The sequence below is a fragment of the Oncorhynchus nerka genome, linkage group LG28 (assembly GCF_034236695.1).
Source record: "Oncorhynchus nerka isolate Pitt River linkage group LG28, Oner_Uvic_2.0, whole genome shotgun sequence".
Lineage (NCBI taxonomy): Eukaryota > Metazoa > Chordata > Actinopteri > Salmoniformes > Salmonidae > Oncorhynchus > Oncorhynchus nerka.
This window is the reverse complement of record NC_088423.1, coordinates 36,338,619-36,363,775: the sequence shown is the minus strand read 5'-3', so window position 1 is coordinate 36,363,775 and position 25,157 is coordinate 36,338,619. Positions and strand designations below refer to the sequence as shown.

The following is a 25,157-nucleotide window of genomic DNA, read 5'->3' as shown; positions in this document are numbered from 1 at the left end:
GGAATTGCACTTCCAAACGTATTTTTTTCTTAATAAGCTTCTTAAGTTTACGTAACAAAACTAAGGCGGTAAAGTGCAATTCCTTAACAATATCTTAAGATTTAATGATTTAAATAAAGGATAATTTTTTTAAAAAAATTTTCTTCTTAAAATTTAGATACTGTAGCTATCTAGCTAGCAATGGCAAAAATGTTAGCATATTTTTTACTGAAATTACTGTTCTAAAACATTTTCTTGGTTTTAAAAGAATCAACACTGAAACTTTCAGATGAAGTCTGTGAGTGAATTGTTAAATTGCTTTCATTAGCTTATTCTCTCACTGCCCTGAATATTTCCAATAACCATTCCAATACATTTATTTTCAAGCATCTAGTTTATTCTTATTGTTTTGCAAAAGGAGAAACATTTTCAATAAGCTTTTTGAGGAATACCAACTTTGCTTTACTTTCTTCATAAGTCTACAGTTGAGAAAAAAAGTGCAGTTAAGAAGACATTCCTTCTTAAACCCTGGCTTACGAACAAAACATTGCAGGTTCAAACCCCATTTGAAGATTGTCAACACAAAGTGTAAATATTTTGTTTCTATGAGTAAATGCTATACAAATGTCCTATGAATTCATCTAAAATGAATTCATCTAAAATGGCATGTCTATCAGCTTCTAGTGGTCCTACAATACATCCACAAATCTGGAGAGAAACATATTGCGGATGTATTCGAATCTGCTTTAAGGAGCTACACATTTATATGTTGAGAATGTTGTGGTAATATTAGGTAAAATAATTAAATAAAACATTTATGAGCACCTCCAAGACAAGGACAAATGTACATTGTATGAACATCAATGGAGCAATGTTAAATCTAAAACCAATATGCTATGAATGTTATAAAAACGGAGTTATTTGGAACTTGTAGAACATTATACAACATTGTGGGAATGTTCTGTGCTACCTTCGTGAATGTCACAATAATATTCTTGCAACATTAAGGGAATGTCCATTGCAACCTAACTTAAACACTGCATGAATGACATTGCATATAAACATATTTTCTGTTCTGGGAAAGTTCGTGCAACTTTGGGGAATTGTTTTATGTAAACTTTGCATAATCATAAACATGACTAGACAGCTTTTGTGACATGAGAACATTTGCCGCAACATAAGGAATGTTCTGGGAACTTTTGGTTTGCTGGGAAAAACATTAGTGGCACATTGTGTTAATAAATTACTTGGAAACCTAATGAGAACTTATGGGAAATGTTTATTGGTGGTTACAAATTTTTGTGAATATTAGGAGAACATTGTTATCAAAAACAATATTTGAATATTTTTGGGATGTTATCATCCTAATGTTAAAACCCTAACTAGAACTTAATGGGAATCTTAACTAACTAATGTTCTGGGCATGCTCCCAGTATGCTGGGATGAGTCTGAAACAGGAAATGTTCAAATCAGTAGCTGTCGCAGAAATATCCTCTGACGTACCATGGCATGTTCACTACATGTACATTATGTTTACAATAACTCTCATTAGAGGCTTCAGATCTACCTACAGATCAAGCTCTTTAAATAGATCTTTACTCTAATTGACAATCATTCCCAGAAAAGAAAATGTAACACAGTAGGGCTTACAGCAGCGTGAGATACTTAAGAGTTCTAAATTGTTTCTTTCATACAAGACCACTGCAGTATATCTGAATAAAGTTGGACTAACTAACCATATGTGTGAGTGTGCCTCTGTAACGCCTCCACAATGGCATTATGATGACCCTATCCTACACTGAAGTTCTTTATGGAAAGCACTTAGCCTGTCCTTTAGATGTAAAATATGCCCTCTACCTCTACAATGATAGCACTCCTTTGTAATCCAATTACTCGACTCATTTACTGCTCTTGAACTAATGCATTTCCCCCAAACCCAATTCTCAGGCTCTAGCCAAATGGATATGACCCTTCTCTGTGGTTCTATAAAGTGTGTAATGTGGGGTAATCTAAGCGTCCATTGCTGCAAAGGGCTTATTGACTTTTAGAGGGTCACTTTGAGCACGAAGAGTTTTAGAGAGATTCATGAGAGCACAACTTCACTTCCAAGGACAGTAGGATGATACTGACTTGGGCACAAAAGAGAGATTTAGGGAGAGTAACATGCTGACCAGACCAGACACGTCGTGTGCATGAGCGTCGCAAAATAAATGTAGAAATCCATCAATTATTGCACCCACACTGCTCACGTGCGCCAACGAGCATCTGCGCTGCGAAGGGCTAAAATAGAAATCAGTTCTATTTCTGACGCAGAGCTCGCTGCAAGTCCTGCCTCTCCCATCTCCTCATTGGTTTATAGAAGCAGGAACCCACGTGCCATCTCCTCATTGGTTATACCCACGTGGGTGATTGAAAGACGAAATGTTTTGATGGTCGTCGTGGTAATACTATGAAAGTGTAGATGCCAATCCCCATATAAGTTCAAAAATGAAAAAGCCTGGAAGGAGGAGAGATGACTAGAAATTATTCAGTTGACCGTTTAATGTGTGGATTAATTGTCGGAGTAGAGGACCTTGTGCATTTCAGGTAAAATAACAACTCAATGTTTATATCCCAGGACAAATTAGCTAGCAAGTGCAAGCTAACGAGCTAAATTGCCATACATGTTTAATGCTTTTCGACCTGTCCCCAAATTAATGTCATTGGTTCAGAGTTTGTTTTGATATTTTAACCTGCGTGTCGTGATCGCGTTTGGTGTAGGGGGATAAAATAAATGTATGTACAATAGCGCACGATGGCACAAACGCACAGCCGGTTTGTGTTCCGTGTCAGCCCCATACTCTGATTCAATATTCACATCATAAGAAGGAATTCCCTTCGACCACGCCCACAAATTGGGGAAAACAAACAGTGTTTCCTACTGACCACCATTGTAAAAGAGCAAACGATTTTTAGTTACACAGAAATAACAAAAAAGTGCCAAAAAGCTGCTGCTGTTCAAAAATCCCGACTTACAGTTAGCAAATTAATTATTCCAAGTAGGGAAATAGAGCCTGCGAGAATAACCCTCGGGATTTAGGCTATTGTGGTGTGGGAAATGTGGGGACTAATGATCTTGTTGGCTGACAAAAAGTAAATGCCCCCAGTTCTGAATCAGAGAGGTGTGGGGGGCTGCCATAATCAACATCCACATCTACAGCACCCGGGGAACAATGGGTTAGCTACCTTTCTCAGGGGCAGAACAACAGAACACATTGTCAGCTCAGGGATTCGATCAAGCAACCTTTCGGTGACTGGCCCAATGCTCTAACCACTTGGTTACCTTCCGCGCATCATTATCAAATGCTTGTCAAATTGTAAATGAGAGACTATTGGAAAGTGTACAGCCTGAAAGAGTTCATGCCTTTCTAGCTACTTTTTTCAAATCCTCATTAGTCTCATCATGCAGCCTTACAATGTATTACAAATCTAAACATACAGCCCAACAGTTGTAGAACAGCTAAAGCTACATTAATAACACTAAATTAAGCATACACAGTTTAAGTCGGAAGTGTATATACACCTTAGACAACTACATTTAAACTCAGTTAGGATCACCACTTTATTTAAGAATGTGAAATGTCAGAAAAATAGTAGAGAGAAGGATTTATTTCAGCTATTATTTCTTTCATCACATTCCCAGTGGGGCAGAAGTTTACATATACTCAATTAGAATTTGGTAGCATTGCCATTAAATTGTTTAACTTGGGTAAAATGTTTCACGTAGCATTCCACAAGCTTCCCACAATAAGTTGGGTGAATTTTGGCCCATTCCTCCTGACAGAGCTGGAGTAACTGAATCAGGTTTGTAGGCCTCCTTGCTCACACACGCTTTTTCAGTTCTGCCCACGAATGTTCTATAAGATTGAGATCAGGGCTTTGTGATGGCCACTCTAATACCTTGACTTTGTTGTCCTTATGGCATTTTTCCACAACTTTGGAAGAATGCTTGGGGTCATTGTCAATTTGGAAGACCCATTTGCGACCAAGCTTTGTTGCTTCAATATATTCACATAATTTTCCTACCTCATGATGCCATCTATTTTGTGAAGTGCAGCAGTCCCTCCTGCACCAAGCCATGATGATGCTGCCAAACCCATGCTTCACGGTTGGGATGGTGTTCTTCGGCTTGCAAGCCTCCCCCTTTGTCCTCCAAACATAACAATGGTCATTATGGCCAAACAGCTCTATTTTTGTTTCAACAGACAAGAGGACATTTCTCCAAAATGTACAGTCTTTGTCCCCATGTGCAGTTGCAAACCGTAGTCTGGCATTTCATGGCGGTTTTGGAGCAGTGGCTTCTTCCTTGCTGAGCGGCCTTTCAGGTTAAGTCCATATAGGACTAGTTTTTACTGTGGATATAGACACTTTTGTACCGGTTTCCTCCAGCATCTTCACAAGGTCCTTCATTGTTGTTCTGGGATTGATTCGCACCTTTCGCACCAAAGTACGTTCATCTCTAAGAGCCAGAACGCGTCTCCTTCCTGAGCGGTATGATGGCTGCGCGGTCCCATGGTGTTTATACTTGCTTTCTATTGTTTGTACAAATTAACATGGCATCTTCAGGCATTTGGAAATTGCTCCCAAGGATGAACCAGGCTTGTGGAGGTCTAAAAAAATGTCAGAGGTCTTGGCTGTTTTCTTTAGATTTTCCCATGATGTTAAGCAAAGAGGCACTGAGTTTGAAACACATCTACAGGTACACCTCCAATTGACTCAAATGATGTCAATTGGCCTATCAGAAGCTTCTAAAGCCATGACATCATTTTCTGGAATTTTCCAAGCTGTTTAAAGGCACAGTCAGCTTAGTGTATGTAAACTTCTGACCCACTGGAATTGTGATACAGTGAATGATAAGTGAAATAATCTGTCTGTAAACAATTGTTGGAAGAATTGCTTGTGTCATGCACAATGTAGATGTCCTAACCGACTTGCCTAAAGTATAGTTTGTTTACAAGAAATTTGTGGAGTGGTTGAAAAACTAGTTTTAATGACTCCAACCTAAGTGTATGTAAACTTCCGACTTCAACTGTAGGAGTACCTATGGGTTGGTCCTGGACCAGAATGGAGGGTGGTATGCTGCTGGCTCATAGCGTGGAACTGAGAAAAATGGCTTCAACATGTTTTAATTGTCCAGCCAAATTAATTATAGGAAGATCATTGGAGATGTTGCCTTACTATGAGTACAGTTTTTATTCATATTGACCCTGACATGTCCTTTGAGCAGTTACTGCCTTCTTCCTTGGCATGATATGTTACAAAATTAAAGGGTAATACCAACTCAAAGAGCAGTATCTGCCATTTTCATTTGTTAGTTTACTATACTTCTCATCTATGCTATTAATAAAAGAGCTGTGTAATTACTAACAGTGTAACAGAGTTGAAGCTGCATCCTTTGCGTGTCTTCCACTAAGATACGAGTTGTATTTACATGGAGATGTGGGTTCTGCGTCAGTCACATTATATACTGTGTTTTACAAGTAGCTCATGTCTTGTTATAAAAATAAATGTGAAAAGCAGCCCTGCAATTGTTTTAATTAAATTAAATGATTACCTATCTTGTAATATAAAATGATGGAATATGATAGAAGTATGAGGTAGGGTAATACTAATTATAAAACATTACAATGAGATTGCTAATTAATAAAAACATTAAATCAATTTATCAATCTTACATAGACAATTTCGAAGAAATAACAGCTTTAAGAATTCATTGTAAACATATTTACATTTTCATAATATTCACAAGAGGACACAAATTAATGACATTTAGCTACAATTGATAAAATGCTGAATAGTTACATTTAATTTAAGTAACATTTCATTTTTAAGTAAAACATCTTCAGTGCTCATTCTCAGCAAAGCCAAGGCATTCCAGAAGTGCCTTCGATTTGCAGGCATCAGAGAACACAGCTTGGTGATGTCCATCTTCTTCCACTCTTCTATCCCTCTATCCTGTGTTTGTAGTGCCGAGGGTGTCTCTAGAGTGACTTTCTTCATGATAAAGTCAAGCTCTGTGAAGTCCTTTTCTTCATGGGAGACTTCAAAGAAGAGGTTCCTGGATCCACGCCTCACCTGGATCTCAGCCATCTCTGCCATCTTTGGTGCTGCTGCCATCTTCAGCTTCACGATGGAATGGCCAGCTTTACATGCCAGGATGTTTTCCTTTTTCTTTTCTTTTCGACAACCTCCAACCTGCCTGCGTTGGAAGTGGCTACCACATGGAGGAAGTCCATGAATTCATATGCCAAATCTCCAGGTCAAGATTTAATTTCCTGTTCCACACCATGGTGGAAACTGTCTGCACTCATGAAGGTGTGTCCCGGCTCGAAGAACTTGAGGGTGATTTCCTCCATAAAAGTTGAGTCGGCATTGACAACACTCACCAGTGATGTTAGTGGATTGGCAGGCTTGGGTTTCCATGGCCTCATTCTCCCTGTGCTCCATCTTCAGATGATGGCTCGCACTCCTCCTCTCCAAGCTTCATAAAGCTGATGTTCCTTCCCTTTACTGCCTTGCAATACAGTAGGTTTCATAAACGCAGCTGGCATTTTTGTTCTACTCTTTGTAGTCATTATGCATGAACCGAATATTGACGTCACTCGGTAGGTAGAGGTGTGCTCTCTTCTGTAGTGGCTGATTTGGGGATTTTTTTTATTTTTAGTTTTTTTTACCTTTATTTTAGTAGGCAAGTCAGTTAAGAACAAATTCTTATTTTCAATGACGGCCTAGGAACAGTGGGTTAACTGCCTGTTCAGGGGCAGAACGACAGATTTTGTACCTTGTCAGTCGGGGATTTGAACTTACAACCTTTCGGTTACTAGTCCAATGCTCTAACCCCTAGACTAACCACTAGGCTACCCTGCCGCCCCATGGAAGGACTCAATGTGTTGCAGGATTGGATTCATGTTCAATTTGCTCGCTGAAGCTTTCTTTCCCCTATGATCCTTTGGTGGAATCAGTTTGGTGCTGATTGACTTGCCCATCATCGTGATAATCAGCTTGTCACTTTTGGGGTGGTAGCCCAATGTTGTCAGAAAAAACACTTTGCAAACCTGTTGTGCAGAACCGCTCTGGTTTGGGAGATGGTACACCAATGACCTGCTGCATCTACTGTCAGCGCCAGCAGTGATATTTCTCTTAGATTGCTGTGCCACCATATGGAAGATCCATGTCCTCTTCTCCTTATACTTCATCTCCAAATATTGTTATTTCCCATACATTTCCCATATTTCCTTTTGCTTAACCTCTGAAATATTCTGAGTACAGTGCCTCTTGTATTTGGGACCACATGGCTTACCCATTGGTGGAATATTGGATTTCTTGTTTGATAGTACATCTGGAGTTTTGTCTATGGACTCAGATGTCACTTGTGCTGGAACATCCAACTCTGAAGGTGGATGATAATCCTCATTATCCTCATCGGCAATTGATTTCTCATCTAGTAGACTGATGTCTAAGGAGTCAGAGACCACCCACTGGTTCTCTATTTCTTCAAATAGTGTTGACACTGTGACTTCAGTTGAAGGGGGCAGATCAGGAATTTTTGTTGGAATGTGGCCCTCACAATCAACTGAAATAAATAGAGCAAATAATCAGGAACATGCACCCTAATGATTATTTTCTGTCAAGGATGATAATTATTAATATTGACATTTTGTGGTGTGCAGACATGATCATAATCCTTTTCAGTTATTCTATTCTATAATTATAGGATATAATCAATATTGATTTTAACTTGTTAAAACATTATCATGTTAATTTTCATGGTCATAAGTCAGTTCATCTATTCATTTCATACCTTCTCCCAAAAAGGCTCTTAACTGTGCATCTTTATTTACAAATAAAACAAATTGCATGGATGGACATTAACAGAAATAAAACCTAGTATTGACGTCACTGGCTAGAAATCGTGTGTATGGTGTAATGATTCATAGAAACCATCAGATACAATTTCAGAGTATAATTCTTTATACGGCTAATAGATTGAAGCTAGTATCATTTGTGGATCTCCTCTTATGAGAGCAGGTTAGTCTATGCTCGCTCACTAGCTAGTTAGCTAACTTCATTTTGATCTACTTAGCTAGCTAGTTCTTACCAGTGTCGGCGTTTCAGAGTAAGTTCAACCATCATTTTCCCCCGGGAATGCTGTGCCATGATGTTGTGTCGCTAGATTAGCATTGTATGTGTGTGTATCTGTCAGTCAGTGTCATACAGGTTCAATTGTTTCGCTGTCAGAATAAAATTATAGTTACTGCTATTTACCTTGGTTTCACAGTAACTTTTTGCAGTTACTGCTACTATGACCCCCACTTTCTCCAAAACACAATACAATAGAGGCAGAATACTTGTCCACATGATTAAGCCTGTATTTAATATAACAAACATGACTAACTAATTTTCGATTAAATGAGCAGTTACTGCCTTTGTGCTTGGTAGGGCAGTACAATTATCAACATTTCATCAATTGATAAGAAATGGTTTTTGATTAAAAGGTTGTCTGTGTCACAAAAGCCATTGTGCATTCAGGCTGTATAGATAACCTCTGCTTCTCTTGTTCCCTCAAGACTCCATGCAGCTTTCTTTCCCTGTCTCTGAAGAGGTGGTCGCTCCTGAGCAGGAGTTGAGCAGCAGTCTGTGGCAGGAGGACCAAGAGCTCATACAGGTTAAAGAGCAAAAGGAGGATCACAGGACCAGTCAGGAGGAAGAGGAGCTTCAAGAGGTCTCTGATAACAAAAACTTCATATTCAAGCTTCCCTGTGTGAAAATGTAATGTGATCGGGAGGACCCACTACAGTCCTTGACTCTTTCTCAAACCCAGATTGTAAAGAACAGAGAGTGACTCTAATCCAGTGGATCTTAAACCTTTTGGCCCTGTGACCAAACTAAAGGGTTTTGACAATCCCTGTGACCCTCCAAATAATCAAAGAATGCCTCCAGCTACAGCTCATCTGGAAGCAGTGATAAACCATTTGATCCTCACCCACGACAGGAGAAACACCCTTCCAAACCCAGCTGCCATGAATGTGGCAAAACATTTGCTCTGAAAACTGACCTGCAGAGGCACATGCCAAGAAGAGACCCAGCGAATGCCACTTTGGCAAAAAATACTACAACTCCACCTGAAGGAGCATGTCCAATGCTGTCACGTTAAGAAAACCTGCACCAGCCACATTTGTGGCAAGAACTTCAATTAGAACAAGAATCTAAACAGGAGAAAATACATTTAGCCATGGTGAATGTGGGAAAGCTTAAATCAAAAGATGACTCTAAACAAACATATTCTGAATCATGCCTTCATGGTCGAATTGCTGTAAAGAAACCACTACTAAAAGACACCAATAAGAAGAAGAGACTTGCTTGGGCCAAGAAACACAAGCAATGGACATAAGACCGGTGGAAAACTGTCTTTTGGTCTCATGAGTCCAAATTTATGATTTTTGGTTCCAACCGCTGTGTCATTGTGAGATGCAGAGTAGGTGAAATAATGATCTCTGCATGTGTAGTTCCTTGCACAAGGAGGTGTGATGGTGTGGGGGTGCTTTGCTGGTGATACTGTCAATGATTTATTTATAATTCAAGGCACACTTAACCAGCATGGTACCACAGCATTCTGCAGTGATACGCCATCCCATTTGGTTTGAGCTTAGTGGGACTATCATTTTTTTTCAACAGGACAATGATCCAGCACACCTCCACACCCAATTGTGATGGGATGGAATGGGATTAGTTGGACTGCAGAGTGAAGGAAAAGAAGCCAACAAGTGCCCAGCATATGTGGGAACTCCTTCAAGACTGATTTGAAAAGCATTCCAGGTGAAGCTGGTTGAGAGAATGCCAAGAGTGTGCAAAACTGTCATCAAGGCAAAGGGTGGCTACTTTGAGAAATCTTAAATAGAAAATATATTTTGATTGGTTTAACAATTTTTTGGTTACTACATGATTCCATGTGTTATTTCATAATTTTGATTAATTCACTATTATTCTACAATGTAGAAAATAGTCAAGATAAAGAATAGTGTGTCCAAACTTTTGCCTGGTACTGTATATATATATATATTTTTTTTTACATGGATTTAACCCTTTATTTTTGGGACTAAACAGTCTCCATTTAAACTGTAGTTCCATACATGTTTTCAACTGGTACTGGGGGACCTTCAGATGAGTCTTGTGTGGCCTGTGGGTGTCCTAGAGCACAAACAACCGGCATGTTCATGTTTGTAAGAGTCTCACCTTTATACAGAGGAGCAACCAGACGCTGCACCTAACTGCATTCAGCAAACAACGGAATTGCGAGAGCTAGCTATGTACTGTCCCACAAAATTATTAAACATAGCAAGCCATTCGCTGAGGGCGATTTCATTAAAGAATGTTTAATTGACTCTGCAGCAATACTTTGCCTGACAAAAAAGAGCTGTTTGAAAATATTTCCCTGTCAAGAAGAAAAGTGACACGGCGTGTTGAGGACATCGCAGAGAATATGGAACAACAGTTGAAAGACAAGGTAAAGGATTTCACCTTTTTCTCCTTGGCCCTGGATGAGAGCAGTGATGCACGTCACATGGCACAGTTGTTGATATTCTTACGAGGCATAACCCCAGACTTGAAATGACAGAGGAGCTTGTTTCAGTCAAGGAAGAGCACGACCACAGGGAAATATTCATTGGAGGTTAATAAGTGTGTGGAAAAGCTGGGACTGAGTTTTGAAAAGTTATTCATTGTGACCACTGATGAGTGCCCAAACTTGACAGGAAAAAACATTGTCCATTTGAAAAGGATACAAGATCAAGTAGCTGAGCTGAACCCAAATCAGACAAATATTTTCCTGCATTGCATTATTCATCAGGATTTGCTCTGTAAATGTGTTGTGAAAATGAGTCATGTTGTGGATACAGTCACTAAAGTGGTAAACTTCATAAGAGCAAAATCTTTAAACCACAGGTAGTTTTTCTCACTGTTGGAAGAGATAGTCGGGTCTTTCAGATCTCCCCTACCACACAAACGTGAAATGGCTGAGTTTGGGGAAGGTGTTTAAAAGGGTGTGGGACCTGAAGTCGGAAATTGCTGCGTTTTTACATATGAAAGGAAAATATGTGGAATACCCTCAGCTGCAAGATAAAGAATGGTTGGCTGATTTTGCCTTCACAGTGGACATCATGGCCTTCATGAATGAACTGAATTCCAAACTACAAGGTAAGGGCCTTTTTGCACATCAGATGTACAACCTTGTCAAAGCCTTCAAGGGAATATTACTCCTTCTTACCTGCCAAGTAGAGGCCAACAATCTCACCCATATTCTGACACTACTAGTCTGTTCCCTATTAGATGACCAGCAGGAGAAGTATACATCGCTGCTGCATGCTTTGAATGGTGAGTTTACTCATCATTTTGAGGATATCAAAGTGTTGGAAAATGACATGCGGTTGGTTTCCTCTCCTTTCATCTTGTTGATAATAATAATATTTCCTTTATATCCTATTATATATTTCATTTTATATCCACAGTTAAACGAGTCCTATATCGACATAACCTGAAAGCCCGCTCAGCAAGGAAGAAACCACTGCTCCAAAACCGCCATAAAACGCCAGACTATGGTTTGCAACTGCACATGGGGACAAAGATCGTATTTTTGGAGAAATGTCCTCTGGTCTGATGAAACAAAAATAGAACTGTTTGGCCATAATGACCATAGTTATGTATGAAGGAAAAGGGGGACGCTTGCAAGCTGAAGAACACCATCCCAACCGTGAAGCACGGGGGTGGGAGCATCATGTTGTGCGGGTGCTTTGCTGCAGGAGCGACTGGGGCACTTCACAAAATAGATGGCATCACGAGGAATGAAAAGTATGTGGATATATTGAATCAACATCTCAAGACATCAGTCAGGAAGTTAAATCTTGGTTGCAAATGGTTCTTCCAACTGGACAATGACCACAAGCATACTTCCAAAGTTTTGGCAAAATGGCATAAGGACAACAAAGTCAAGGTATTGAAGTAGCCATCACAAAGCCCTGACCTCAATCCTATAGAACATTTTTGGGCAGAACTGAAAAGCTTGTGCGAGCAAGGAGGCCTACAAACCTGACTCAGTTACTTACACCAGCTCTTTCAGGAGGAATGGGCCAAAATTCATCCAACTTATTGTGAGAAGCTTACGGAAGGCTTCCTGAAATGTTTGACCCAAGTTTAACAATTTAAAGGCAATGCTACCAAATACTAATTGAGTGTATGTAAACTTCTGACACACTGGGAATGTGATGAAAGAAATAAAAGCTCAAATAAATCATTCTCTCTACTATTATTCTGACATTTCACATACTTAAAATAAAGTGGTGATCCTAACTGACCTAAGACAGGGAGTTTTTACTAGGATTAATTGTCAGGAATTTTGAAAACTGAGTTTAAATATAGTTGGCTATGGTGTATGTAAACTTCCGACTTCAACTGTAGATGGGGGAATCAATTCACATATCACTGCTCTAGGCAATGCCCATCAGAGACTTCACTCTTCACACCAATTGAGTAGTTTAAATGTAATGTTGAGCTCTCTCTCGTTCTTGTGTTTTTGTTCATACCCGTTAGCAAGAGTTCTGTCCGTGGTGCTGAATGCACAGTGTACTTTTCCCTCCGTGTTGTTCATTGCATGTTTAATAATGAAAATACCTACTAAAAGGAGAACATGGATGTGGTTTATTTCTGTGCATGTTAAAAAAGTTAAATAAGTAGCATTTCTGGACGTGATTTACAGTAGATACATCTGTCAACACAGTCATACACATGAAGTATAATCGTGTGATATGATTCTGGCCTGAAATGGGAAAAATATATTCTAATGTGGCCCTCCATGGAAAATATTTGCCCAGGCCTGACCTCCACCCATCCATGTCTACGCCCCTGAATGCAACCAGCGAATGATGACATTTGGCACAAATAGCCTACTAACCAACACTTTGGACTAAACTTTTTCAATACCTGGTTTGCATACTCATTGTTTCCTTAGTTAGCATTTACTGCTAGATATCATAAGTTGAAACATCTTTCCTATCTTACCGGCTACCGATGTCATTCTTCTGAGCTGCTCCATGCGACAACCAGTTGAGAGCTGCACACTCTTGTTGCCTGCAGATGATATTCCTCTGAAACTAGGCTGTGTGTGGCACGCATGTGAATACATTTCATGTGCTTTGCGATTGTGTAGGCTACTTTGTACATTATTTCTCTACTGTACTGCATTATTGATAAGTTGTATACCTCCACTACACTTTGATACACATCAGTAGGGATTAAGAAGTGAGTATAATCAATGCCCACTGAAAAAAAGTGGGTATACGGCTTATACCTGCGTATACCCTCCACTACACCACTGGCCCTTTTGTGTTTTACAAAAAGTGCACTCCTACGTGAGTGAGCTGGTATTACGGTTGATGTCCTTTCAGAATCATGAACCTGTCACACACTGGTTCAGCACTGCACAAACATGTCTATAATATATATAAAGGCTCTTAAGATATTCATGTTTCACGAAAAGTGTGTATGTACCTGTACATATATGGATTACCAACTGGGGTCATTTTGACCCCAAGAAGAAACTATTGGAATAGCAGTAATAGCAAAATATCATAATTATTAACAAAATATCATTAGATAAGTAAATCATTTTAGTAACATTTCTATTGATTTGTATATTCTGTAAAACAATATAACATATTTCATCTACATATTTCCATTCAATAAGTGCATTAGTACCAAAAAGCTGATATTGAAGTAAATATAAATTGTTTCGTATTTATGTGGAATAAAACTAATTCAAAGGGGCGGTACACCAATATGTGAAATATACTTAATTGTATTGATAAAAAGTGATTCATCCATTTATCCTGAGAGACAATGGCCAAAATATGGCTTTGTTTTTTTATTTAATTACCCCACAGCCAGCATTAGCATAGCTGTTTGTGAAACAATGGGAGTGGTAGGGCCTATGGTAGGATGCTTCAAAAAGTATGCTCAAATCCTCAATGTCACTTCAAACCAATGTTATATCAAACCAAATACCATAAAATGTTGCACATGTAGAATATTGGAGGATATTACAAAACGTCTGGTATTTACTGTATATAACATCTCCCGCAGAATAACACTTTTTTTGGAGAATACATACTGATTCACGTTTTTTGTCGAAGAAATTAGCATTACACCGAGTTCTGTACTATGGAGCAGGATCGATTTGGAGGAGGAAGGTCCGTCATGGTCTGGGGCGGTGTGTCAGAGCATCATCGGACTGAGCTTGTTGTCATTGCAGGCAATCTCAACGCTGTGCATTACAGGGAAGACATCCTCCTCCCTCATGAGGTACCCTTCCTGCAGGCTCATCCTGACATGACTCTCGAGCATGACAATGCCACCAGCCATACAGCTCGTTCTGTGTGTCATTTCCTGCAAGACAGGAATGTCAGTGTTCTGCCATGGCCAGCGAAGAGCCCGGATCTCAATCCCATTGAGCACGTCTGGGACCTGTTGGATCGGAGGGTGAGGGCTAGGGCCATTCACCCCAGAAATCGCCCTAGCCCTTACAGGCAGGTGCCTGGGTGGAAGAGTGGGGTAACATTTCACAGCAAGAACTGGCAAATCTGGTGTAGTTCATGAGGAGGAGATGCACTGCAGTACTTAATGCAGCTGGTGGCCACACCAGATACTGACTGTTACTTTTGATTTTGACCCACCCCCCTTTGTTCAGGTACACATTATTCCATTTCTGTTCATCACATGTCTGTGGAATCTTGTTATATTCATACAAATATTTACACATGTTCAGTTTGCTGAAAATAAATGCAGTTGAAAATGAGAGGATGTTTCTATTTTTTCTGAGTTTACAAAAATGTTGTTGAAACATATTTAATTAAATTACTGAGTTCGGGAGCCGATGTTAGGTGATTTGGCCTGGCTCACAGTCGGCATTCCGCATTCCGCTTCGCTTTGTGCACAGGGGCATTGTCATGCTGAAACAGGAAAGGGCCTTCCCCAAAATGTTGCCACAAAGTTGGGAAGCAGAGAATCATCCAGAATGTCTTTGTATGCTGTGACATTAAGATTTCCTTTCACTGGAACTAAGGGGCCTAGCCCGAACCATGAAAAACAGTCCCAGACCATTATTCCTCTTCCTCCTCAGGTAGCATTCTCCTGTCATCCGCCATACCCGGGTTTGTTCTTCGGACTACCAGATGGTGAAGCGTGATTCATCACTCCAGAGAAAGCGTTTCCAGTGCTCCAGAGTTCAGTGGCAGTAAGCTTTACACCATTCTAGCTGAGGCTTGGCATTATGTATGGTGATCTTAGGCTTGTTTGCGGCTGCTCGACCATGGAAACCTATTTCATGAACCTCCTGACAAACAGTTCTTGTGCTGACGTTTCAGAGGCAGTTTGGAACTCAGTAGTGAGTGTTGTAACCGATTACAGACTATTTTTACGCGCTACGCGCTTTAGCACTTGGCGACTTGTTTAGCCTACCACTTCCCGGCTGAGCAGTTGTTGCTCCTAGACATTTACACTTCACAATAATAGCACTTACAGTTGACCGGGGAAGCTCTAGCAGGTTATAAATTTGACAAATTGACTTGCTGGAAAGGTGGCATCCTATGACAGTGCCACATTGAAAGTCACTGAGCTCTTAAGTAAGGCCATTCTACTGCCAATCGTTGTCTATGGAGATTGCATGGCTGTGTGCTCGATTTCATAGACCTGTCAGCAATGGGTGTGGCTGAAATAGTCGAATACACTAATTTGAAGGGGTGTCCACATACTTCTGCATATAAAGTGTAAATTAGAAAGCAGCAACTGCGGCTTTGAAGTCAGAGGGAGCGAGGATTAGAGACAGAGAGCCGTCAGGAGTATGCTCTGCTACTGGGTGGATATGTCTCACATGAGGGAAGCTGAGTTTTAATAACAACACAGCAAATACTAGGTACCTGCAGGAGTAAGGATTAAACAGCCCAATGAGACTAAGAGAAAATAAGATAAGAGAGAGGGGCTTCACTGTGTATTCCTATGTCAATCAAAGTGAATCAGTTACTGAAATAGCCATTTTCAGGTACATTACAATGAATACTGATAGCCACTCTACAATATGTCTTCCAATCCCTATTTTTAACCAAATCTCTATGATTGATTGTAAATGGCATGATGTAGAAGTGTTCAGACACTCTTTTTTTGTAATTTCACTTGGTTTTGAAAATCTTACCCCACTAGTGATAGACCTCCGCAGACTCATTTGGCTGTATAAGGGCACACAGAAAACATGAACAAAGGTGTTGTACACATTAAATTGTGTCATTCTAAACTTTATCCTGAATGTAATGTTTAATTTTGTTGGACTCTATACTTTTCCATGTGCATGCATTCCCGTTCATATTGTGGTGATACTGATGTTTTCTCATGACAATGCATTCTACAGTGACCAAATAGAGCAAAATAAATATTATCCGTTCTCATATTATTATAGCACATTTAGGACAGAACAAATATTTGCTATTATCCACAAAATAGACAAGTGCCATTTTTCACCTGCAGACTGCTTGTACTCGCACATGTAGGGGGGAGGAATGGAAAAGAGAAAGCATGCACGGGCATGGAAAACTATCACTCGAGTGCAACAAAATAGCATGTAATTTACATAAAAATAGAGATTTGGTTAAAACAAAACAGAACCTGTCTGTTATTGCAGCTGTTCCAAAGGAGTCCACTTCCTCTCACTCCTCACTCCCCTGACTTACCATAAGTGACGATATGGACTTGATTTGTTCTCAGAGAGATTCATCTAAGCTTGTGCATATGTGGCGGACAGTGGTGAATGCAATAGGCTAGCCGGGAGATTAAAGTAATTCCATTATAATGCATTGAAAACATCTTATATAATGACTTCTAATTGAGAAGCTGGCAGTCTACTTCTCAACAGTAGGCTATAGGAAATCATCAACAGTGCACCATGGAAGTCAGGTGAACCTTACCACAACCACACACACACAATAACACACTCTTGTGTCTTAGGATAAATTCACACTGCCATCAAGTGGAGTCATAGAGCAATTGCAAATCAGCAAAACTAAGATGATGACTGTGATTTGATTTGTCTTGGGAAAAACAGGGTTTTCTGACTTGGATCTCATTAGTGTTATGAAGCTCTTTTACAATAATACGTTTGTCTGATTAATCCAACGCCAGACCTTCAAGGCTGTCAGTTCCCTCTGTTAAGATACTTGTCTGTCTAGATGTCAGTTCCTGACAGTACAGGGGAGGGTACGAAGCCCTCTGGAATACCCAGCCCAGCAATTATTCTGCATGTCTTACATCCTTCTTCTGGTCTATGTGCCAGACTGGTATTCATTGTCTATTCCGACATGATAAGATGATAGAGAGGTAGACTCATTCTATTTATTGAGCCAATTCTCTATCATCTAATTATTTTTTTAAAAACATGTTTTTAACCTTTATTTAAGTCGGCAAGTCAGTTAAGAACAAGTTCTTATTTACAATGACAATGACTTCCCATGAAGCTAATCAGTCTGCAGACAATTCTTTCCCACTCCATTCCTATTCATCTCCTTCTCTGTCTTACTCCTTTGCTCCCTGTCTTCATAACTTTCTCTAAACAATGTATCTTAAATACTCTTAATGACACAGAACATTGAACGTGTTGAAGGTTGTTTTGTTTTGATTCTATCTACGCTTCTTTATTAGTGAAAAAATGCCATTGCACAGTTGCCCGCAAGGTGTCGCCCTACACACATGCTGTGCATGCGCTGAATCACGTTCCAAATGAATGCAGCACATCTCAAGGATGCATTGACTTTTCTAATAGGCCAAACAATTATGACACAGTATGTTAGATGGACTCTATCCCACTAGGTCTATCGGACACAATATTGTTTTAATTGTAATTGTATCAGTACAATGATTTTCTAGTCAGAAAGTCACACACACCTACTCAGAAGAGTTGGCATCCCCAGACAGCTCTCTTATCAATCAATACACATGGCCTCAGTTGTCTTTAAACCACTGTTAGGTCAACAGTCCCGTGTCTACATGTAATGGTAAACCCCAGAAGAAGAGAAGAAAATACAAAGCTGATTAACTTATGTAAATCCCTTTCATTAAGCGTTTTAAACATTCCAGAGCCAATGGCACCACACCAGAGAGGAAAACAGGGAAAACAGTCAGATTATCTTCAGGAGATAATATGTGACTTGTAAGGAGCTATGTAGACATTCCAGAATCTGGGAACCCAGAGGGAGGGAGACCTTGGTTGGAAGTGGGTGGCTGGCAGCCTTGGCATTCCTGTTCCTTTTCTGTCCGAAGTTTTTTTTTGCCTAATCCCTATTAAGGATCCAATTAACTAAATATTTAGGAGGACAAGACTGACACAATAGGGTCAAAGGTACACACTGTATCAGGCCTCTGGTGAATAACAACACTAGTCAATCAGATGAAATAACTATGTAGTGTACATCATACATAAATGACAGCACATCATTACTAGTCAGTGATACTATATCAAGTGTATGCTAGGTGAAAGACAAGGCAATTGTGGACCAAAAAAAAACAGTTTTGCCACATCTAAACAATGACTCTCATGACTCTCTCTATGTCTAGGCTATCTAACCAGCCAGGTAAATATAGGTGTTTCCTTGTGTATGAATTTGGTACCTTGGGGCAAACCAAGCGTTGACGCACTATGTTGTTGAGGTGGCCTGAATAGTCGTAGCTCTCACATGGGTGCATGCTCCGTCCCAGGGGCTCTAAACCCCTGTAGGTGCCTCCCAAGCTATTGGAGGACAGCTCCAGAGATGAGCCCTGGAGGAAGATGCCCTCACCCCTACTTCTTCATTCTGGACTGCACAGGGGACATACACAGGACAAACAGTTCATACTGTACCTTTTATTGACTGTCAGGAATCGCGGGACTGGAGTAGTGTTATCAAGAGCACTAGAGCTGTCAATTGTGGCAACTAGTAAAAACAAATTACAACAGTAGAAGATGATGTGATTCTATCAGGTGTTTTTTTAAGCTTACCTGAGAGGCCCATCCCAGCCCAGTCCATGGTCTCATTCAGGAAGCTACGCAGGCATACTACGTCTCTTCTTGTTGTCAGGGACATCCCTGTCCCCATCAGTCAGGTTATCAAAATCATCCAAGAACTCCTCGCTGGTGTCTCCTCGAGAGCGATGAGGCTGAGGAAAGAGACATGTCATCTAGCCCCTCCCGTGTCCCCCTGAGCTGCCCCCCTGAGGTCCTGTTACTGTCACTGAGGGGATCTGGGGTGAGGGTGAGGGGGGCGACTCTGCCGTATCCCCGCCCCCCACTCCTCCAGCCCTGACCTCCCCCGTCAACCTTCCTGTAAACAGTGGTTTCTGCTGCTTGGTCTGGCCTGACCGCATCAGTCTATAGCCCAAAGCAGAGGGCTTGTTAAGAACACAGTTGGGGAGGAGATGCTTTTTCAGGGCACTAGGGGTTATGGAGGGGGAGTAGGCTGAAGAGGGGTTCCTAGGACACCGAAGCTTCCACAGCCCCAGTCCCAGCCCCGTCCCAATCCCTGTGCCCAGGCAGAGGCCCACCCCATGCCTCCCGTTCAACATCTGGGGGGGTTTGATGTGGTTTGTCCTGGGTGGATGTAGCTGTGTGTTGGCCAGAGGCTTGGCCAGCTCCACTGCCCGATTAAAGGAAAAGGAGCATGCCATAGGCATGTTGGTCGGGGATGAGATCTGCTTGAAGTGGGTGAAACTTTGGGAGCGCACCATGCTATCCTGCATGAGGGACTTGAGGCTGTCGCTGGACTGGGAGAGGCTGTCTCTAGAGCTGCTGCGAGGGGAGCTGGAGCTGGCCCGTGGCCTCACCCGCCCTGAGCCTGACCATCCTGAGCCAGCAGTAGCTCCATTCTGGCCTGGTTTGGGGCCCCCACTGAGGGAGGGGCTCTGCCCCTGTCTGGACTCTGCCTTGGGGCTCGTCTTTGTGGCCTGGCAGGGGATGGCCTTGGGGCTGGAAGTAGAGGACACAGACACATCAGACCTCCTGGCCCCATTAGGTCTTGACATTTTCTTTCTTAAAATAAATTATAGCAGTAGAAAGTTTCCTTCTCATCTTCACACTCTTTCTCTCAAACTGAACAGGACATCAGTAGGCGCACAAGTATTTCACAAATAACTAATTATTTTCTGAAGAAGCCCTTGACACTCCTCCTGAAGTGCCACCATACACAGCACAGTCATTGGTTAGGCAGCACAAAAGGGTTTACATCAGCAAAAGCATGGCAGGCCGGGGCTGTTGATTGGGAACACCTATCCATTGCAGTGTGTAATACAATGTAGCCTCGTTTTATATACATCCTCTCAGCAGCGTAAAAACTTTGGAAGGAAGTATGTTTTCTTAAAAATATAACTGCTCATGTCGTCGCTAGATACAACAGCCACAAAGTCACAAGGCCCGCCTACCCGACCAATTACATGAGGGAGTGTGATGATGCATATTCAGGTTCGCGGGAAACGCCTCATTTTCGAAATGCCATACTTGAGATCAAGTTTGAGGACCAAATAACTAAATACACTCAGGAACAACAACTGGTAACTTCACTAAAATTCATAACATTGAGAAAGGACAAAAGTTGCGGGCAAAATAGAAAGTTGTCTTTTATTTTTTACATGTGTAACCTTTATTTAACCAGGCCAGTCAGTTAAGAACATTAAGAACAAATTCTTATTTACAATGATGGCCTACATGGACGAAGCTGGGCCAATTGTGTGCCACCCTATGGGACTCCGAAACACAGCCGAATGTGATGCAGCCTGGATTCAAACAAGGGACTGCAATAACGCCTCTTGCACTGAGACGCAGTGCCTGAAACCGCCGCGCCACTCGGGAGCCCACATAACTAGTAGCTAAATTTAGCTACTCTCATCTAAAATGAGCTATCTTGCATAAGGAATTCCATTCCAAGCACATAGGAGTTATTATGTAAGATAGATCAACATTTTTAGTTTCCTGACAATACTTTCACTGTAACAGTAATATATCATATTCTTGACCTTCATCAGATGCACAGCAGTGGTGGAAAGATACCTTAATAGAAAATGAGTCAAGTAAAAGTGAAAGTCACCCAGTAAAATACTACTTGAGTAAAAGTCTTAACGGATTTGGTTTTAAATATACTTAAGTATCAAAAGTAAATGCAATTGCTCAAATGTACTTAAGTATCAAAAGTAAAAGTATAAACAATTTCTAATTATATTAAGCAAAGCAGATGGCAATATGTCATGTTTTATTTTTTATTGAGAGATAGCCTGAGGCACACCAACACTCAGACATAATTTACAAACAAAGCATTTGTGTTTAGTGAGTCCGCCAGATCAGAGGCAGTAGAAATGACCAGGGAAGTTCTCTTGATGTGTGTGAATAGGACAATTTTTCTGTCAAAATATACCGAATACTTTTGGGTGTCAGGGAAACAGTAAAAAGTACATTATAAAGTAAAAAGTATATTATTTTCAATTAGGAACATAATTAACAAGAAGGCACTAAGTCCAAAGATCACTTTTAACACATTAATTTCATTTTAATAATGTAATTGGAAGAAATAACAAAAAACGGAACGTTCCTCAATAAAATTGAAGAAGATGGAACTTTAAACAGGTGTCCTAACTCTGTGGGTACTAAAGATTCCATGGCACTTATTGCAAGAGTATGTAATAATGAGTACCATAATAATGTGTAATGTGTGTATCAAACTGTATTTCTATCATGTAATACTGTGTATAAAAGTACCATGTATGTAAATGGATGAATAATGTATATGTAACAAAATATCTTAAAAAAAACAACAACATGTAAAAACAAAGTCGGATGGGCCAATAAAACAAAAATAGAGGATGTAAGTGGGATTAGGGGAGTTTCCCCCTACACTATAAAAAGCATTAGGTGTCAAGTAAAGTCCAATCAAGTATTATTATTATTAAATGTTTTGCCATTTTCCATATCTTGAAGACCCTGGCTTTGTAGAGAGACAGAAACAGGTACAAAATAACAGAAAGGTGGTCTGCAAGGCTAAATGACTATAGTAAATGCCTAGCAGCCAAATAAAGTAACAGGGTTTAAGATTTCATCTTAAATCAGCCAAAAATCGGCCAATAAAAATGTCAGAAAACATTTCTGTGAAACTGCACGTTTTACTTTGTATTACTTGTGGATTTTGAAAATAAACATCTAAAATCAAGATAAAAACAATGCAGATATTGGAGTAAACCTATTCTGGGTTAAGACAAGCAACTGAGTAAGGACAAACATCTTGCAAGCTGAGTTTGATTAAGACATCCAATTACCACTTTGCATTTAGAACGGTTGGTTTTATTATAGCTACTAAATAACCAAATCATTGACGGATAACGAGACAAAAGAAATGCATGTCTCGTGTCTCCCCACAAGCCGGTCAGCATAAGCATCATCATACTCCCTCGTCTGATTGATTGTTTCGCACAAACTGTATGCCGGAATACACGTCATCACACTTGCTAAGAGTCAATATTTGCAGTGTTGACCCTTCTTTTTCCAGACCTATGCAATCTGCCCTGGCATGCTGTCAATTAACTTCTGGGCCACATCCTGACTGATGGCAGCCCATTCTTGCATAATCAATGCTTGGAATTTGTCAGAATTTGTGGGGTTTTGTTTGTCCATCCTCCTCTTGAGGCTTGACAACAAGTTCTCAATGGGATTAATGTCTGGGGAGTTTCCTGGCCATAGACCCAAAATATTGACATTTTGTTCTCCGAGCCACTTAGTTATCATGTTTGCCTTATGGCAAGGTGCTCCATCATGCTGGAAAAGTCATTGTTCTTCACCAAACTGTTCCTGGATGGTTGGGAGAAGTTGCTCTCGGAGGATGTGTTGGTACCATTCTTTATTCATGGCTGTGTTCTTATGCAAAATTGTGAGTGAGCCCACGCCCTTGGCTGAGAAGCAACCCCACACATGAATGGTCTCAGGATGCTTTACTGTTGGCATGACACAGGACTGATGGTAGCGCTCACCTTGTCTTCTGCGGACAAGCTTTTTTACGGATGCCCCAAACAATCAGAAGGAGATTCATCAGAGAAAATGACTTTACCCCAGTCCTCAGCAGTCCAATCCCTGTACCTTTTGCAGAATATCAGTCTGTCCCTGATGTTTTTCCTGGAGAGAAGTGGCTTCTTTTTTGCCCTTCTTAGCGCCTCACTGTGCGTGCAGATGCACTCACACCTGCCTGCTGCCATTCCTGAGCAAGCTCTGTACTGGTGGTGCCCCGATCCCGCAGCTGAATCAACTTTAGAAGATGGTCCTGGTGCTTGCTGGACTTTCTTGGGTGCCCTGAAGCCTTCTTCACAACAATTGAACCGCTCTCCTTGAAGTTCTTGATGATCTGATAAATGGTTGATTTAGGTGCAATCTTACTGGCAGCAATATGCTTGCCTGTGAAGCCCTTTTTGTGGAAAGCAATGATGAAGGCATGCGTTTCCTTGCAGGTAACCATGGTTGAAGGAGGAAGAACAATGATTCCAATGCACCACTCTTCTTTTGAAGATTCCAGTCTGTTATTCGAACTCAATCAGCATGACAGAGTGATCTCCAGCCTTGTCCTCATCAACACTCATACCTGTGTTAACGAGAGAATCACTGACATGATGTCAGCTGGTCCTTTTGTGGCAGGGCTGAAATGCAGTGGAAATGTTTTTGGGGGATTCAGTTCATTTGCATGGCAATGAGGGACTTTGCAATTAATTGCAATTCATCTGATCACTCTTCATAACATTCTGGAGTATATGCAAATTGCCATCATACAAACTGAGGCAGCAGACGTTTTGAAAATTAATATTTGTGTCATTCTCAAAACTTTTCGCCAAGACTGTAGTAAACATGGGAAAGTGCCTAATTCCTTACATAAGGGAGAGCAGGCCATGTCTGTGCTAGAGGTCGACCGACTATGATTTTTCAACGCCGATACCGATTATTGGAGGCCCAAAAAATGCAGATTAATCGGCCAATTTGTATATATATTTGTAATAATGACAATTACAACAATACTGAATTAACACTAAACAATTTTATTTTAACTTAATATAATACATAAATAAAATCAATTTAGTCTCAAATAAATAATGAAGCATGTTCAATTTGGTTTAAATAATGCAAACACACAGTGTTGGAGAAGGATGTAAAAGTGCAAGATAGCTTTTTATAAGATAAGTTTAATGCTAGATTGCAAACTTACCATGACTCCGTGCTGCCTACACTCGCCTGCCACATCTCCTCGTGGGTTGCAATATAAATCGGCCATAATCAGCATCCAAAAATGATTACTGATTGTTATGAAAACGTTAAATCGGCCCTAATTAAATCGGCCATTCCTATTAATCGGTCGACCTCTAGACTGTACTACAGAATGCAGGGCATGCGGGAGACCAGTGTTTTTTCATAGTTGTGATGTCTTCACTATTATTCTACAATAATAGTAGAAAATAGTCAAATTAAAGAAAAACCCTGGAATGAGTAGGTGTGTCCAAACGGTTTTTCTTTAAATTATTGTTTTATGTAGGATGCTACATTTTTGACCAGTTGCAATTGTAAGTAGGCCTAATAAAGCCTCATAGTCTACCTCAGCCAGTTAAGTTATTTTATATAAGTCTAGGCTCCAAAGAAATAGACTCCAATTAAGCCCTATTGTTTGTGAAGTCAAATTAAAATGAAGATTATTGTTGAAATGCATTGCTCGTCTGTTGGTGTGCAACACCTGCATAACAAGCTAGCTATATTTTCAGCACCAGCCTACCCCGGCCTTTGAAGGCCTACCCACTGGGCCAATTGTGCACTTTGGCACTCCATTAACCGTGTGTATGTAGATAAGTGTGTAGGTAGATGAGGAAAGATAGATACAAATAATTTGTTGCAAGTTAGGAGGGGGGGGGCACACCTAGCTCGGCTATTAAACCATTTTTTAGTAAAGGTTGAATAGTCCATTTTCCAGCTAATAGCCCATCCTGCTATGCTTGAGAAAAACGAATTATAAAACGTTTTCCCCTTTCCACATTTAAAGATTCCAATAGATAAAGGGTTTTTAGCCACAATT

General features: G+C 40.5%; 2 pseudogenes; one reads left to right on the top strand and one right to left on the bottom strand.

Annotated features, from left to right (window-relative positions):
• LOC115113191 (serine-rich coiled-coil domain-containing protein 2-like) overlaps positions 1-20,100 on the bottom strand; it is a 70,109-nt pseudogene extending 50,009 nt beyond the window's left edge.
• LOC135565613 (general transcription factor II-I repeat domain-containing protein 2B-like) lies at positions 6,306-13,462 on the top strand (annotated as a pseudogene).
• Positions 20,101-25,157: the final 5,057 nt, after the last annotated feature.